We start from the raw sequence: 10,251 nt of genomic DNA, 5'->3' as shown, positions 1-10,251 counted from the left end.
AGTGAGTGACCCTTCAAAAGAAAAACAAGCTTTTGAAAATCTTATTTTTACTACCAAACTCACGTTATATTTCTACGTTGTTAGATATGCTCATGCTATAATCTCATATATACATATAAAAAAACATGACCAATTTGAAGTATGTTTATGTTTGTGAAGTTGTATTGTTGTGATGCTTGTATGCATACAAAACCATTAGCTTTACTCTTGATCAAAAGCTAGCTATTATGTGCACATAAGAGTAGAGACTACCATGTGTTGAATGGTTCGCTTGGTAGAAGGATGGTTCAACGCATTGAGTGGTCTATATTGAAGTCAATTGCCAGAGCAACTGGTATTGAATGAGACTCCGTAGGGATGCTGATGGTGAAGTAGTAATCACCATAGTGGTCCTTGCATTGAGGAAGTTCAATATCCAGGCGTGAGGAATAAGTAGAGACTAATGTTATTATTGTGCTGTTTAACGCGTATTGAGGAGCTAAGACGTTTCTAACAATAAGAAAGCTTTTGTTGTATATAATTGTTTTCCCTAAATGTATTTCTAAAAATTATTGTTACTCACTAAGCTATTAGCTTACATTAGGATTACTCTTTTTTTTTACAACGCTTAATGTCCTATTGCATAGTACAAGCTTTCACCAACATGTTCATGCCTAAGGTTTAAGGTAAGTTTAAAGTACCTTGGCGTTTCGACATTTCACCTTGAAACAAGAATTATCTAGGTCATACATGGAGAATGAGGAGAGCATAACATTAAAAAGTGAAACAATCAAAAGAATTGATGGATGAGTTTTCGAGACTAGAGGTAAAATAAAGTTTGTTTTTTCGTTTGTGGAAGTTTTTATCAGTTAAAAAAATATTTTTGTTTATGATAGATGTATGCGACTTACTTAATATATTCTTTTGTGATAATTTTATGTGAGCTTAACGCGTATATTTTGTTTATGAGTTGATGTGTGAATCTTAATTCTTAGAGTGAAAAACAATTCACGTTATGAAGCTTGTGGTGTGGTTGCAAGTTTTTGGTGAAATCCTAAATATGGATGAAAATTATTGTAAAGCAATTGGTAGAAGAAATTTGAAGGACACCCTCGAGATAGAATTCTCAATACAATAAATTGGGCCTTTTATGTCAGTTGAAAGAAGTGACATTTGATATATATTATCACTTTTTTAAAAAAGGATGTTTAATGTTGGTTTTAAACTGATATTAAAGACTATAAACAAGCAATTCTAAATTGATAATAAAGATACTTATTATTTTATTAAAATTATTTCTCTCCACTCTTTTAAAGTTTTCTTCTCTCTCATTTCTCACAAGTTGTTCTTTACCAAAATTTATCCATCATATTGCAAAAGTATATATAATAAATAGTGAATAATCATAGTACTCCTTTCATAAACCTCATATGTAAATTACTGTGAGGCTTTGATCGGGTTCTGCACCATCCAACGAGTTACACACAACAAAGATTGACTATGTGATGAGACTGCTATATGACGGAGGTTGGTGAGTGGAGAGATTCAAGGTAACTTGTGTTTCATGTTCTAAGCTACACGATGAACTGCTATGTGATTTGAACTTCCTTCACTGAGAAGTATCGATGTCATTCTCATGTAAGAAAGGTGACGATGAACTGCTATGTGTTCTGGTGTGGGATGCCTTATCCTTGCTGTGTGATTTGGTATGTGATAACCTTTGCCTACTATGTGATTTGGATTGCAAGATGTGCTATGCGTGGTAGAATTGATGGTGAATTGCTATTGCGTTGAGATTACTTCACACAACTGTAATCCAGTAAAAGAGTCTGGCAAACGCTTGAGCTTTGAAAATGGTACGAAGATGTAATTGAACACGAACACCAGTTCTGTGATATGATTTAATGATGAAATATGCAAGATTCATGCTTATGAAATACGGGTTATTATGAATGATTTGAAAAGAAATGCTTTCCATATGTTTTATAAATGTTTGTTAATGGAATTTGGATTGTGTTGATAGCCAAAAGCATTGAGATGGTTTAATTTAGACTCAATGTTTAATTATTGAAACACATAACTTTTATATCACATGATCTGGCGAAATGAGGTACAACACATTATTGAAGAATTTAACTTATTAAATGTGTTGGTAAAAGACCCCAATCACTAGACATTTTGTCTAACCTTTCAAACGTTTTGATTTATTCCCTCCAGTTAGTGAAGGACAACAAGGATTTGACTTGCTGACTTGATCTCCTATTATGCCATACTTGAATCGCATTGTCATGCCCCCCCCCCCCCGCACGCATTCTTAGTCTCGCTATTCGATATGTGACGTGTAATATCCATACCTCTTGTTCTATTTGTTGGTCAAGCGTTAGGAACAATTAATAATTATTCATAGGTCTTGGGCTAACTTAAACAATCAGAGATGTTATTTTGAAGTTAAAAAAGTAGAACAAGTGCATGGTATAAAGGAATCTCGGGATAGAGAGGTCCAGACTCTATTCTGCTCGACCGAGAGAATGGGTAGATAGTAAATCCTGGTGCTCTTGGAACAGTGGAAGACCGAGATGGAGAATAAAAAAAGGATAGAAGGATAATCTCAAGGCTAAACTCGGTGCTGATCGGTCGAGGTGAAGGATAAAAGCTTTAGGATGGGAGATCTCGAGCAATCCTGACATAAGTTTGATTGAGATTAGAAATGGAGAAGTGAGTTAAAGAGCTCTTAAGCCATTTCAGGGTTGTGTTTGGCTAAGGCTGGAAGTAAGGAGAAATATTTGGAGTTCCTGATCAGAACTCAAAACCATTATTGGCTGAGAACGGGGTAGATATCGGTGGATCTTGGGCCAATCTCGATCGAGAATTAGTAGATTTGGCTTTGTTTTTATTACAATAAGAGGCTGAAGATTGGTGGACCCTAGAGAAAAATAGGCGAGGAAGAGTAGACTGGGAAGATTTTTAAAGAAATGTTCAACGGAAAGTATTTCTCCGAAACCTATAGAGACAAGAAGAGAGATGAATTTCTCCATCTGGAATAAGGAGAACTCTTTGTCGTAGAGTACAAGAAGATTATAGAGTTAGCTAAGTATGCAATGGTGCTAATGACATGGAGATCGACAAATGTAGCTAAGAAGTGACTATACCTAATTAGTAGACACAACCTTACGAGTAGAGAAGAGTTTGGGTGTTAAAAGACCAAATTATGAGTTAAGTAGAGAAGAAGAAAAAGAGAGTATAGGGAATCCCAAGAAATCTAAGACTATGATCAGTTAAGTGTTGAGTTGGAGTAGTGATCAATAACAAAGGTATAATGAGTGTGGCAAGAGGTATTCGAGAACTAATAGAAGAAAGAACATCACATGTTTCCAATGTGGCCAGAAAGGGCATTACAAGAGTGAATACCAAAGTAAGTTTAGTGAAGACGAGGAAAGATCAATTCAAACAGGGGTGGCATCTCACATAGTTCAACAACCTATGTGAGGAGGCTTTATAGTAGACAAGGGTAAGAGGGTTGTAGATGTAGAGTTTAAAGGAAAGTTAGAAAAGAAGTTAGTGCAATAGTTAAGATTATATTTTTGTTGCTAGTAGCTTTGATGCACAATGTAAAGTTGTAATTACAAAAGTTAAGTAATGAAGATAATATTCTTGAAAGTTTGGAGTTAGTTTTGTTATCTAAATTTTGAGGATGAAATTTCTAAAGAGGGAAAGAGTTGTACCACCCGTAGTTAAGATAAGAATTAAAAATAGTTGTAAGACCCGTAGTTAAAATAAGAAGTAAAATTTGACTGAGTGTCCTGAAACAGGCATTTTGAGTGGACTATGCAAGAAGAGGTTAATTAGTCTGCGAGAAAGATTATGCAACCAGACTTTTGAATGGTTAGAAGATTAGAGTTTTTTTCACGAAATGGAACTTGGTAGGAAGAAACAAGGGTGAGAAGAAACAAGAAAACTTCTCAGAAATTTCCTAAATTTACTTAATGTGTCACATGTAAGGTTTAAGTTAAGTATGATTTTAAGATCACACGTGTACCACTAAGAAGCAGGAGGTGGCGATTTACCAAGAGCTTAAGAGTGACTAAGCTTGCTTAAGGAATAGTATAAATAGAGGTTGAGATCGGAATGTTAAAGGTTATTATTCTTGAATATTAAGAAGAAAAGATTAAATGTTGAAGTGCGACTAAAGTGTCTACGCAAGAAGAAGAAGAAGAAGAGAAGCCTTTGAAGTTTGAGTAGCTAAGTAGGGTGAGTGTTTTCTTCAAAGTATTTAAATGATTTCAAGCCTTCTTTATTAAAGTGTTTACTTATTTAAAGTGATGATTTCAATACAAATGTTTTTAAACAGATTTCTAAGTAAAGTCTATTCTATGTTTAAAGCAAGTTTGTTATGTTTTTAAGAGATGTTTTGTGTTTCAATGATTATGAAATGATGTTTAAATCATTAGTTTACTTCCTATAAATGAGCTGACTATTATGTGCACAGAAGAAGTAAATGCAACCATGTAGAAAAGGACTACATGGTGGAGTGAAACTAGCCAATGTAGAAAATGACTACATTGTGTTTAGCGGTCTGAGCAACAAGAACAAATCAGGATATTCTCGGATGATGATGATAAAAATATCATCTCAGTATTCTAAACGAAAGGTATTTCACAAAAAGGTTTGTTAAAACCTCAATAAGTCTGTTGACTTACGTTTTTAAGTTTAATCTTTCAGGAATCCGGCAGTAAGGCCAAGTAAGAAAAATTGAAAGGCTTGCTAGACGAGAAGAGCTGCTAGGCATTTTGACCTTAAGTTTAAGTATTGATTATGTAATTTTAGCTAAGTGTTGTAATTGCATGACTTAAGTTAATAAAAGGAATGTTTACATCTTATTCTTTGTGTTAAGTGGTTCATATCATCTAAGACATATTTTTTTGAGTAAAGTTTAAGAGTTTAGGAGATTAAGCAAGGCTTAAGGACCTCAAGAATTAGTGTTTTTGGCATTTAAACGCGTCAAGGATGCTTACGTCACGCTGCGTCTTGCATGGCTTATGGGTCTTCTGGGTGGGGTGTGACATGCTAAGTTTCATGTCGACAATTATGAACCAACAAGGTGTGAATGCAAGAGATGTATGAACTCAATTTGAGAGTCATTAGAGGGTGTGGAGCGACATCTATTAACAATTAGAATCTCCCTCCTATATAGACTGAATGTATCATGGAGATCTAGTGAACTTGCATAGAGGTATAGAAAGTTTTGATGAAGCAACTACCAGTAACCATTTTTTTAAATAAAATGAAATGTTGGGTATGCTTAATGATTTACAAGCTCCAATTGAACATGAAGAAAAAAAGGAGGAATGTTTGGAGAATGAGATGTCGTTTAATATTGGTGTAGAACAAAAGACAACAAACATATTTAAGGAGTTATTGAATGAAGCACGTAATGAGATATACCTCGGTTGTTCAGAATTTTCCTTCCTGAACTTTTTGGTTAAGTTTATGCATATCAAGGTTCTCAGCAGTTGGAGTAACAAGTCCTTCGACATGTTATTAGAACTGTTAAAAGCAACATTCCTAATGGTTACTACTATCCCTAGTTCATTCTACGAAGCTATATGAAAACTGCATGACTTAGGCCTAGGATACGAGACCATTCATGTGTGTAAGGTTAGTCCTAACAAAGTTGGAGAAGGGCGAGTCTCGATACAAGGTTACAACATTGTCCAACTTGTAGTATTGAGAATCTCAGTACAAGGTCATTCCTAACAAAAGGAAAAACTTTTGCATAAGGTATTGCTCCACTTTCCGTTGATATCGATATTACAACGATTGTTTGTATCGCAAGAAGGCTCATATGACATGAGATGGCATAAAGATAAATGAGTTGAAATAGAGGATGTGTTAAGACATCCAACTGATGCAGACGAATGGAAGCATTTTGATTGTGAAATTCTTGATTTCACTTTAGATCTATAGAACATTCGTTTGGGATTATCTTCAGATGAGTTTAATCTGTTTCAGAATATGAGTGCCTTTATGAGAACTGCTTGTGGTGTTAATTCCTTATAATTTGCCACCTTAGAAATGCATGAAAGAGTTCAACTTTTAATGTCATTGCTTATACCCAGTTTAAGATCTCCTTGTAGGGAAATTGATGTTTACCTACAACCGTTGATTGAGAATTGAAAGAATTATGGACTTTTGGTGTGCATACGTATAGTTTTCTTACCAGTCAGTTCTTTCAATTGTATGCCACCTTATTGTGGACAATAAACTGGATGTAATATATATTGAAAAGAATGTTTGTGACAACCTGGTTGGTACGTTGTTGAATATTAAAGTAAAAACGAAATATACCACAAATGCTCGGTTGGACCTTCAAGATTTGAAAATAAGAAAGGATTTACAACTGATAGAAGTTGGTAACAGATTGGTGAAACCACATGCAAGTTACATGTTGACTAATAGCGAGCAAGTTACCAAGTATCTTAAATCGGTTAAGTTTCTCAATGGATTCATTTCTAATATTTCATGATGTGTGAATGATAGAGACAGAAAAATATTAGGTCTTAAAACACACGACTGTCACATTTTGCTACATCTACTTCTTCTTATTGGCGTTCAAGCATATCTACCAAAAAATGTGTCCACTACAATTACTGAATTGTGTGGTTTTTTCCATGACCTGTGTGCAAGAACGATAAGAATAAGTGATTTGGACTAATTGCAATTAGATATCATAATCACACTTTCTAAGTTGGAAAGAATACTCTCACCTACCTTCTTCGACATAATGATAAATCTTGCTCTTCACCTACCGTATGCAACTAAAGTTGCTACTCCGAACTCTTACAGTCGGATGCACTGCTAGAAAAATGACAAGTAAAATGAAAAAACATCAAGAATAACAAAAAGTAGGAAAATGCCTATTTTTTGTTCGATACTTGATACAATAAAAGTGTCAAACATTTTCTAAATGTCAAATAACAAGTATGGTTAAATATTAGTTTTATCCATTTTCTCAAAAAAAAAAAAAAAAAAGTTTTAATTTCACTCATTTTTTTTTTCTTCAATATTTCCTTTTCCCCCAATTTCACGCAAAACCCGTAGGCTTTTCTTCTTTCGGTTCTTCCTTTTCTTTTCCCTTTCTTTGTTCCGGTTGTTCTTCCACCCAAACTTCTTCCCATCGTTCCTCTACCCAAACTTCTTCAGGTTCTTCGACATTCGACAGACGACATTCGACGTTCTTCGGCTTCTTCCCATTCTTTGACCATCACAGACGACGTTAACGCAAAGCTTCGGCCATCACAGACGACATTCACACACAAACTTCGGCCCCGCAACTCCGTTCACAGGGATATCAATCGACTTGCAGGCGCCACCACAGACGTCGTTCCCTTCCCTGAAGTCCATAGGAAACTTTCGCGCAGTAGAGCCCCCACGAACGACCGCCCCAACTCTGCTCAGTAAATATTCCAATGTCCTTTTGATTTCCAGTTTAGGGCGAGTATTAAGTATTCAACCGATGCTTTATGTTTGATGATTATGCAGAGGAAGTCACTACCAGAGTTTTGGCGCGATCGTCCATTTGTGATAATTCTCAATAATAAGCCGTTTCTTCTTATCATTTCTCAAATTGCAATTGGGCCTCATATTAACAATATAATCATAGCATGTATCATAAAGAATTATATTTAATACAAAGGCACTAATATTAATTTAAATTGCAATGCTTGTTTATTCATAGTTAATTCCCAGAGATGATGAACTTATGTTTTGAAACTATTGTTCTACAGCCTAATGATCCATCCAAGGAACACAATTGCATACCTGATGAACATTATGTTCAGACTTTATTGGCCGTAAGATTTTCAACCATTTCAATATAGTACGGTATTTCTATTCCAAAAAACTGGGCCTACACAGTAATATAACATTGAACGTTCTAACTGACATATTCAGCATGGGATCTCGCATACTCCAAAGACCATGAACGCTGTAATTGGCATCCTGTAGCATACAAATTTTCAGACGCTACGCTTGATCTAATACAATCTATAAAGGTACTTAAAGTTTGTTCATAACACGTGTTAATTTTGTGGCTTCATTCATTTTGCTTCTCCCTAAGTAAAGTGGAACTTCCAATTATTGCATCTAACAATCATTTTCCTCATTTTCTGTCAATAATTGAACCACTAGCTCAAGGTTTTAAGTATCTAAAAGTCTTCAACTTGTATTTATGGATTCCTATTCGCTCCATTTCCTTACCTTCCTCTATAATACATTAATAAGGATGCGATTATTTACTTCCCCTTAATATAAATGATTTTGTCAACTATAAATATAATACTTTAGTATAATTATCCCAAGGCCAATTGATATCCAGTAATAAGATTTCAGTTGATCTTTTGAGTGGTTCATGATAGACAACATCTGTCTTCTGCAGGGTATTGATAATATATATTACGAAACTGAATATCGACGAGAATGGTGTACTAGTAATGGAAAACCATCTAGATGTTTTCTTCTTGCGAGGAAGTTCACCCGTCCAGCTGCCCTCCGCCTTCTTAATATTGTCAGTTTTATATCTTCATTCTTCACAAATTTCCTTGGAACTAAAATGCTCGAAAAACCATTTTGACAACTCATATGCTTATCTCTTTTTCCTTTGTTTGCTTCCAATCCTTCTAATCATAAACAAAGCCTCTTCATTTTTTATATTTTGACAGTCTTTGCTCAAAGTGAAGCCTCGTTAATATTTTTCAAGCCTCTAAATTACTTATTTTTAAAAATTACACACATGTATTCTGTATACCGAATGACAAGTTTTATACTGGTTTGAAGATACACAATTTGTTCTTTATATATTTTTTGAAGGGAACGAACCTCAAATATCTAGGATTGAAAGTCATACCAACACTACTAAGCTAAACTTATATTTGCTATTCTTTTTTGACTATGCTCAATACCATGAAAAATGGATTTAATTTTTTTTGCTGCTACTTAACATGAACGATATGTATGCTACTTAACATATAACTTTGGTAAATTTACTTTTTACCCCCAAATTAGGAAGATTGTCATTGTTGTTCCATTTTTCCCACGTACAGACGTTTGATTTTATTTACCTTACCCAGAAAATTCCAAGGAGAGGCATTGCAACTCAGAATGCTGTGTTACGGACGTTGAAGCTTTTGTTTTTAGGCCTCTTTCTTCAAGTAACCCACAGGAAACATAATATTTATTCAACTGTTATTCATGTTTTTTTCCACTGCTGAAGTTAGATGTGTTCTCTCATTTGGTAGGATATTGATGAAAACTAGTGAACTTTCTAAATTTCATTGAATAAGAGATTGTTTTAAATATTTGAGGGAGTATACAGTATTCTGTGAGGTATATGCTGAAATAGAAACTGTTAGACCTCCCATCAAGCTTGTATATAGCAGGAGAAAGAATAAAAATAAATCACACGATATACGCGTGTGAATAAGTAATAGGTCAGTTGACATTTTGTATAAAAGGTTTTCTGTTTAGGCTGGAAGGGCACTATGAAATTTTTGTTAGATTGGTTAGGCCTTTGTAACTTCTTGAGAGAGAGAAGTACAATTGAGAGTTGTGAGAAGAATTGAGATTTCCTCAACTTCTCCTATATTGTAATCAATTCATAATTCAATAAAGAGTGAAATTCAGTTAAGGAATTAGAGTTCTAACATTTGGTATCAAAGCTAACGATCCGAAGGAGAAGAAACGACAATGGTTCAAAAAAGAATCGAACACTTGGAACTCATCGATCAAGAAATAGCCGAAATGAAGAAAAAATTGAGCAAAATGCCGGTGATAGAATCCAGCCTCAGCGATATTGCGAAGAATCTCAAGTTGATGCCGTTACAGTCGGAGAAGCAACAACAGTCGCTGATGATGATGATGGAGTCTAGTGCGAAGGAATGCTTAGTAATGAGTGAGCGAAACACATAATCAGCCGCTCGTGATTCTGCGACCAGGGAAGGAAAAGAAAATGAGGCAACGTCGAGCAAGGCTACCAAATTGACCAAAGTATTGGAGATGTCCGAAACGAAAAGAAGATCGATAGCAAAGAAAATTCCAGTGATCGAAATAAAATCAAGAAAGTCGAAATGCCGTTGTTCACCGATGAAGATCCGGACTTGTGGTTATTCCACGCTGAGAGGTATTTCCAAAATCATAAATTAAATGAGTCTGAAGAAAATGCTAGTATCCACGATTAGCTTCGACGGACCGACCTTGAACTAGTACCGATCGCAATAA

General features: G+C 34.9%; 1 long non-coding RNA gene across 1 annotated transcript; it reads left to right on the top strand.

Annotated features, from left to right (window-relative positions):
- The first annotated feature begins 7,066 nt into the window (after positions 1–7,066).
- LOC103485685 (uncharacterized) lies at positions 7,067–9,187 on the top strand. The gene is made up of 5 exons (XR_007819689.1): positions 7,067–7,433; positions 7,519–7,829; positions 7,930–8,030; positions 8,414–8,542; positions 9,105–9,187. It is a non-coding gene; the product is annotated as an uncharacterized LOC103485685 (long non-coding RNA).
- The last annotated feature ends 1,064 nt before the right edge of the window (positions 9,188–10,251 follow it).

This window comes from Cucumis melo, chromosome 3, assembly GCF_025177605.1.
Source record: "Cucumis melo cultivar AY chromosome 3, USDA_Cmelo_AY_1.0, whole genome shotgun sequence".
In the NCBI taxonomy this organism is placed as follows: Eukaryota; Viridiplantae; Streptophyta; class Magnoliopsida; order Cucurbitales; family Cucurbitaceae; genus Cucumis; species Cucumis melo.
Note: the sequence above shows the minus strand (reverse complement) of the source record. Positions and strands in the feature narration are given on the sequence as shown.